The sequence below is a fragment of the Gavialis gangeticus genome, unplaced genomic scaffold (assembly GCF_001723915.1).
Source record: "Gavialis gangeticus isolate Ggan-Ray unplaced genomic scaffold, GavGan_comp1, whole genome shotgun sequence".
NCBI classification, from domain to species: Eukaryota; Metazoa; Chordata; order Crocodylia; family Gavialidae; genus Gavialis; species Gavialis gangeticus.
Genome location: NW_017729006.1, coordinates 46,207,366 through 46,214,810, shown reverse-complemented (window position 1 = coordinate 46,214,810; position 7,445 = coordinate 46,207,366).

Here is a 7,445-nt window from a genome sequence, read left to right as displayed (position 1 = left end):
GCGGCGGGGCGGGGCGCGGCGCGCAGGGGCCTCCTTCGCTGCAGCGCCGGCACACGAGCCCCTCGGCGCCGGTTAGGGGGGCTCCCTGCTCCGAGCGAGCCCGGCAGCAAGCTCCGCGTCGCTGGCACTGGAAAGCGAGCCTCCAAACACGCCCGCGTCTGAGCAGTATCCCCTCAAAGCTGCCCTGCCCTGTGCCTCTGACATCCGGCGCTTCGCTTGGCTTCATGCCCCGCTGATTGTTACACCTGGAAAAAGGCAGGGAGAGTTTGGAAGGGAGCGGCTAGAAAGGGTTTGTCTTGCCTTTGCTTGCAGGACCGAGACATTGTTTCACGTCAGGGCCTGGTCATGCCCTTAGCATTCAAGGACGGGCTGCCAAACCTTCCCACCCAGGCTGCTGCAGCAAAGCATCAGGAGCCTAATGGAGGAGTCTCACTCACACTGTCACTTTCCGTGTTAGTCTCCTTTTGAGTAGGCATAACCTCAGAAGTTGCAGTGCTGCCTTTTCATCCATATACTGGTTGCAGTAATTTCCCCCTATTTCTGGGCCCAGCACACACTTCTATGTGAACTTTACTGGTACGCAGGTTTTGTGGCAACCTGTTTTAGTTTTTCTATGTGACTTGGATTGTTAGTCATTGTTCTTGTTCTGTTCCCAACCTGATTATGTATATCAGACTCCGTATATTCAAGAGTGCTATTAGAAGCAATTCACTGATGCCGATTGTACATAGGACTTGTCTGAGTAAGTTTAATAGTATTGAGCTATTGTACTTAGACTCTTAAATCACAACTAATCTGTTTAAAGTTCAGTTAACAGTGAAGGAGGCCAGAAAGGGAAGGAGTACTTGGGAGTTACAGGGAAATAAAGGGTGGTGGGTCTTCTCTGCAAAGGAAAGAGAAAAGTGCAAGAGGAAGCAGTGCTGGATAACAGGAGGGGCATGACGGGGAAGTACAAATGCTCATAATAGCTTTAAGGTTGATTAAATATATCAATAAATATGTGAGGAGGGCATACAAAAGGGCACATTTATGTTTGTGCTATCAGTTGTATTCTTTGGTTCCTGACAATTGACAGTACAGCTTTTAATGTGGTCAATTAATGAATGACATAGTGAGACTTTGAGTGCTGAGGGTTCCTACATTTTGAGTCAGCTCTGTCTGGACTTCTGTAACTTAACATCAAGGATAACAGTTTTAAAGCATTGAGTTGGCATATATACAGCAATTTTTTATACAACTATGACAATGTCTATTTAATATATGTGGTAATACTTCTGTCCTACTGCAGATAGGTAGTTTCACTAAGTTGCAGTGGAAATAACTACCATTACTTTCCAGAGTTCTGTGTTTATCAGTAGTGTCCCATTATAATTTAAATCATCTTGATTTTTCAGTTAAAAAAACTGTAAGCTGTCAAAAAAACCTGACATACATTGACAATTGATGTCATTATCTGAAACTGTGCGCATTAAAGACAAGCTTGTTTTCCTTTTGAGAATTTGTTTTATAATGAACTATATCAGAGTATTTATGTACAGTGAGATTTCTGTGCTTCCTCCCCTCCCCCTACTCTTTAGGTGGCCTGTATTTTAGAGGGAAGAACACTAGTTTGTTTAAAAGTAGGCTTTTTGATGAATGAATAGTTTTATCTCTGTATAAGAGACTTGATGCATAGTAGAACTGGGTCCTGATCCATGAGCAGGGATGCAAGATGTTATGTTACTACAATTAATAATAGAGAAAACATTAGTGTAAATGTGAGAACAAATGTAATTTGAATGGAACAGGACCTTTGACCTTTGAAATAAGAAATTTGTAGTCTTTTACCAGGCTACATGGTCTGTGATCAAGATGTCAATTGTTGCAGCTTGTGATATCTGTGAATACTAAATTTCACAAATTTACAGCTTGCAATTTTTGATACTTGCATTTTGAAAATGCTTTCATTTTTCAGATATGAAGTACTTTTGGATAACAGCTATTAGAGAGATGATGAATCAATTCTTAATAAGAGGCTAATTTGAAATGTGTTTTTACATTCTGTATTGTGGTACAGTGATGTGCAGACAGTTTCTTAGTATTGCTTATGATTGTAACTAGGGGTCCTGAGGAGTGAAAAAAGCCCTTATTATTCCATTGACTCCCTGGAAATTGGGGGAGAAACAAGGTTGAAAATAATGCATGGATAAATGAAGTAAAATGTAGCCTGTCTGTATACCAATTTCATGCAAATAGCCTAAGTGTCACTCTGCTATAAATGAATAGGAACTAAAATCGACAGTTTCTGTATCTTAGCTGTGTATTTCTTCAGAAGTTAGTCAACTACTGCAACTTCTTATATGACTAAAAAATAGGTTTGTGCAAACAGTGGTTGGTATTGTGCAAGTAATATCTTAGCTGTTTTATCAAACACCATCCTTTAAAAGAGGATTTTAGCTATCAGTTACTAGTTAGCTATTTGGATTGGGTTATTTCTCATCCTGCTTTTTGGTAGGTGTATACTTGTAAACATGATAGTATGTTGCCATGGAAATGGGCAGCCAACTGTAGTTAATAATAGCTGCGTAAATAAAAAAAACAAGCCAGGCTTCCAAGCTAGGGGATAAAAGAGAGGTTTTTTAAAGGAATTTCCTTGAATGAAGTTGTAAAGAAATGAAACATTCTAAACAAGCTACTTCCAGTGGAAGGAATTTCTCTCTTATTTTTTATACTCTTTGGCATTATTTCTAAGATTCTGCACACTGAAAATGTTATGGAGTAGATTTTTTAACAGAAGTACAGGGTTCTTTTTGGGTATGTAATTTTAGCTACTTTCAGAATGTGCCAGATGCTGCACAGATATGTAGAAGGAAGCTGTGTGATCTCTAGGACAGAGCACTACACTGGATTATGGGGAACTCTGTTTATATTCTTGGTTCTGTCAGTGACCTGGAGTGAGTCAACTCAGTTCTCTGTACTTTTCTTTCTCCTCCTGGGAAATGGGGGTGGGGGGAGGGAATTATACTGTGTAATAATCATATTATTTAATAGTTAAGTATTTTTACATTATCTTCAAGGGGGGAAAAGACCAGACTAGGAAGAAAGGTGGTTATAGATATAACAACCCCCCCCCCCCGAATAATTTAGACTATAAGGCATGGATTGCTAGTTTCCTTTTTGACATCGATTTTTTTTTTTTTAATAATAATATTAAAAATACTGTTTGTCTTTGGGGCCATAGGTGTTACTATAGAGAGAAAGGGGTTATGATGGTAAAGAGAGTAAGAAAGTGTGGGGGAAGGAAGTTGAAAATACAGCAGTCTTGTGGTAGGGGAATAGGAATGTTGTAGTAGGAGGAGCACCAATAGTTTTTAGGGTAGGATAGTTCTTAGGGTCTGGATCAAGAATGAACTTCCACAGGGCAAAGCCTCACCACCTTTGCTACTTGCTGTAACACCTCAAATAGGATTCACTGATGAGACCTGTTTTAAAGACACCATTTTGAAATATGAGTATGGGGGAAATTAAGGATTTAAATTTTAAGAAATCACTGAAGACTAGGGGCTGCACCGATAAAGATTTTTTGGGCCAATACCACATAGGCTGATACTGATCTGATTGCCAATATTAAGCCCAGCAACTTGAAGAGCATCATCCGGCTAAAGGTCTGTTGGAGGGAAGGGGCATGGGGTACAGTTTAAGGCCCCTATGGTAAGGCAAGGAGTGCAGCTGAGGCAGTGGCAGGTGCTGCACAGCTGGGGTGCAGCGCAGGATGGAGCTGCAGTTCAGCCCATTGCTGTGCGCCCCCTTCCCTGTCAGGGGAAGCAAGGGAGGCACATGCCTCCCAATCTGTGTGTGGGGAAGACTGGGCTGCCACTCTGTGCTTGGGGCTGGTGGCTGCTCTGGCCTCTTCCCAGCAGTGGGGGAACATGAGTGCACACAGAATTTATCAATGACATTATTGGCCACATCAGCCAAAAAAGGCCAATTGCCAATAATGTCAACTTTCCAATGTATTGGCGCACCTCTACTGAAGACATTAAAAGCATTATGTTAAAGTGCTATTTTTAGAGTGTGGGTGCAATGTTGCTGATGCTCACTTCAGCTATTTTGAAAAAGAAAACAATTTTGGATGATTTTAGGTGCCCACAATGAACTTTAAGACAGACAAAAAATAGTTAAGAGTCTGTTAACATAAAAGCTGTATTTATATAGAGAGTGGTCCAGCTCAGGTAATAGCAGTTTCCACAAGAAAAATAGACAATTCCTGCTTCTGCTTTAATGAACCACGTATAATATTGCCATCAATGAGTATCCAGAAAGCATGAGTTGGTGGTCAGGAACTTGTTAGATATTCCTAAAAACTGTCATGTTTTTAAAGCATTATTATTTGCCTTTTTCATAGACATTAAGACACTAGATATCAGGCCTGGAAGGGACCTTGGAAGATCATTGAGTCCAGCTCCCACATTTATTTTCCTTTTTGTTATTTTTTTAGCCTTTTAATCATTTTCAGGCTTTTCCTATACCCATGCAAGCTAACCTTACCAAAAGTGAAATCTGAAATTTTGTTCCATGGCTCCAGATTGTTAGTGCCTTGATTAAAAATGCCAAGTATTATAAGATTCAGGGGGAAGAAAGTAATGCAAGAAGTATACTTTTTCCTTCTTAGCTGCCTTCCTAAGAAACAGGAACTAGTTGTGGAAAAAGAAGTAAATAGAAAGCTACAAGGTACAAGAAGCCCCCTGACATGTACCTTTTGAGTGAAAATTTTTTGGCAGATGTGAATAACTTTCTCTCTAAGAAGAGAAGAGGGGGTTGGCTGTTGCCCTGTTCTGCATTTCTTCCACATTTCTAGGTTTGACTGGGAAGTACTTCTGTTAGGGAAGCCTGGTGGAAAAAAGTTCAGTTCAGTTTTTCCACCTTCTAGTAAAAGATCAGAAGGATGGTGGTAGGGAGACTAGATCTGTTATTGCCAGCTCAAGGTCTGGGTCATTGTTTGCTGCTGTGCTCTTCTGGTGCAGTGCACCTTTTTCCCACTTTGCTTCCACTTTGAGTTCTTCCTCTGGTCTGCTACTGTTTTCACTCAGACTGGTCAGGTGTGTTCATTTCTTACCCCAGTTCTGCAGAAATACTAAGTAAAGAGCAGTGTCTCTTTGCTTCTAAGTTCTTGGGAAAAGCTAATGGGCTCATGTGCTTCTTTGTGTAAGTCTGCCACTGCTTCTCCCTCACCTGGAGAAGCTGTGGTTTTGAACTGCCAGTTTTTCCCAAGGTATAGATGGTTTTTCACAATACCTAGGTTTCATGCTGCTGTGTGGAGATAAAACTGAGTTGGGATTTCCTGGTTACCTTCTGGTAGTACAACACTAGAACAGGCTACCTAGAGAGGTTGTAGAATCTCCCTCCTTGGAGGTTTTTAAGATGTGTGTAGACAAAGCCTTGGCTGGGATGATATAGTTGAGGCTGGCGCTGCTTTAAGCCAGGGGTTGGACTAGATGAGCTCCTGAGGTCCCCTCCAACCCAAATTTTCTATGATTTTGTGATTCTTTCAGCAGCTAAAAATTGCTTTGGGTAGGGAAAAGGTAGTTCCTCCGTGACTGTGCCTTTTGATGCTGTAGGTCTTTTAAATCCTGTGCAGCAGTTTCCATTAAATTATTAAATGTATGAGCTTCTGGCTATAATCAGGAAGAAAAATAATGACATACATTATTTTAAAATGTTAACCTAATCCTCCCTTCACTTCTTTATGATTGATACTGGACAAACCGTCACTTCACTTTACCACCTTTTCTTGGTATTTTTTCTAATAACCTTTTTTAACAATAGTAATGAAGACTATCTGTTGTTATTGGCAGGGTCACTGAATTCTTATTGTTTTGTGGGTGGATACATTTGCTTGAAGAGTACTGTGGTAAATGGTACATCCTACTCCCCATATAGGAATATGTTTGGCACATGCGTTTTATTTCTGTCTAGGTGCAAAGATTTCAAGTACACTTAGCATAATATTAATTAATTGATTATTTCTTACTAGCCACTTCCAGTTCATACCTATTAGTGCTTCACTTCTAAAACACCCACCAAGTTCTATACTCCAGAATATGAATTTCCTGTTAAATTCTTCTTTCAAATACCCTTTGAATAGAATCCATCAGAAGATCTTATCTAGGATGTAATATAATACTTTAAAGGAATTAATATCTTATAAAAGATCAAATATTATATACTGATACTTAGAAGGCTCTTGCATGCATTTAATCCTAACCAGTGTATTGTCTGAGTACCCTAGTTTATGACCACTTGGATATATTTCTCCTCATCTGTGGAATATGGTTTGCTTGAGCGAGACAAAGAGCACCTTAAGAACTATTTTAAAATCAAACATTTTAGAGAGAAATTGTTAATTTAAAATTTCATGAGGAAATAATATTTATTGCTAAAGTCTAGGAGGGTGTATAAGTGGCATTTTTAAATATGACAGTCTTAAAAATAAAGGACTATACTGAGTTTGGCTTCTTATTGATTTATGGCTTGTACGTTGAATAATTATGTGTAGTACCAAAAATGCCAATGGAAAGGCTTAAATAATCACCTTAACACAAACAATTCACTTTGGTTAAAAATGTTTTTGATCTTAATTATTTGACCTTACAAACATGCAACCAATTAAAATTTGTAACATTTTCTACAGTGGATAGATCCTTCCAAAATGATGAATTTTATACATAAAGTATAGTCTTTCTATCAATGTTTAAGGAGAATAGTGAAAAATAACCCTAGGCTAGGATTTAGAAAAAGAAAATATACTATCTGTGTGAAGGTGATATTTAATAACTAACAGTGAATTGCTACTCTGGCAGTGGAGGCAGAGTATAAAACCTCCTTGTGGAGCTGTCACAAGTGCAGTGCTGTGGATTACAAATTAGAATCTGTTATTTCTATTAGACATGTAACTATTTGGGAGTGATTTAACCCTGGTTGTTTCCAGGTTATTTTTCTTCTGGAGTGGCCATTTTTAGTCTGGGAGAAAAGGCCTGAACATCTTTACACTCCTGGTTTCTCCTGGGAGAGCAGTGACTCTCCCAGGCAAAACTGAATGTCTGTCTGTACAAGGCCACTGTCAGTGTTCTGCCACTGGAATAGGAAGTAGTTGTTAAATATGCTTAAAAGATCAAAGGAAGAAGAGCAAGCATCCCGCTTCAGGGAAGCACAGCCTTATCCACTCCTGCCTCTTTGTTTTACAATTTCTTCAATATTCTCAAGATGATTAGTGTTCATCTCTAAATTCCCTTCAAATGTCAAAAGAATTAAAAGAAGAGCGAGGGAAAATTTTTCATTGCATCTTTCTTCCTGTTTAACACTAGACAGTTTTCATCCAACTGAAAAAAGAGAAACTGGAAGGGGAGAATAAAGGTTTGCAGAGAGTTTGCTTAAACAGGCCCTGTTGCTCCCAACCTCCCTTGCAC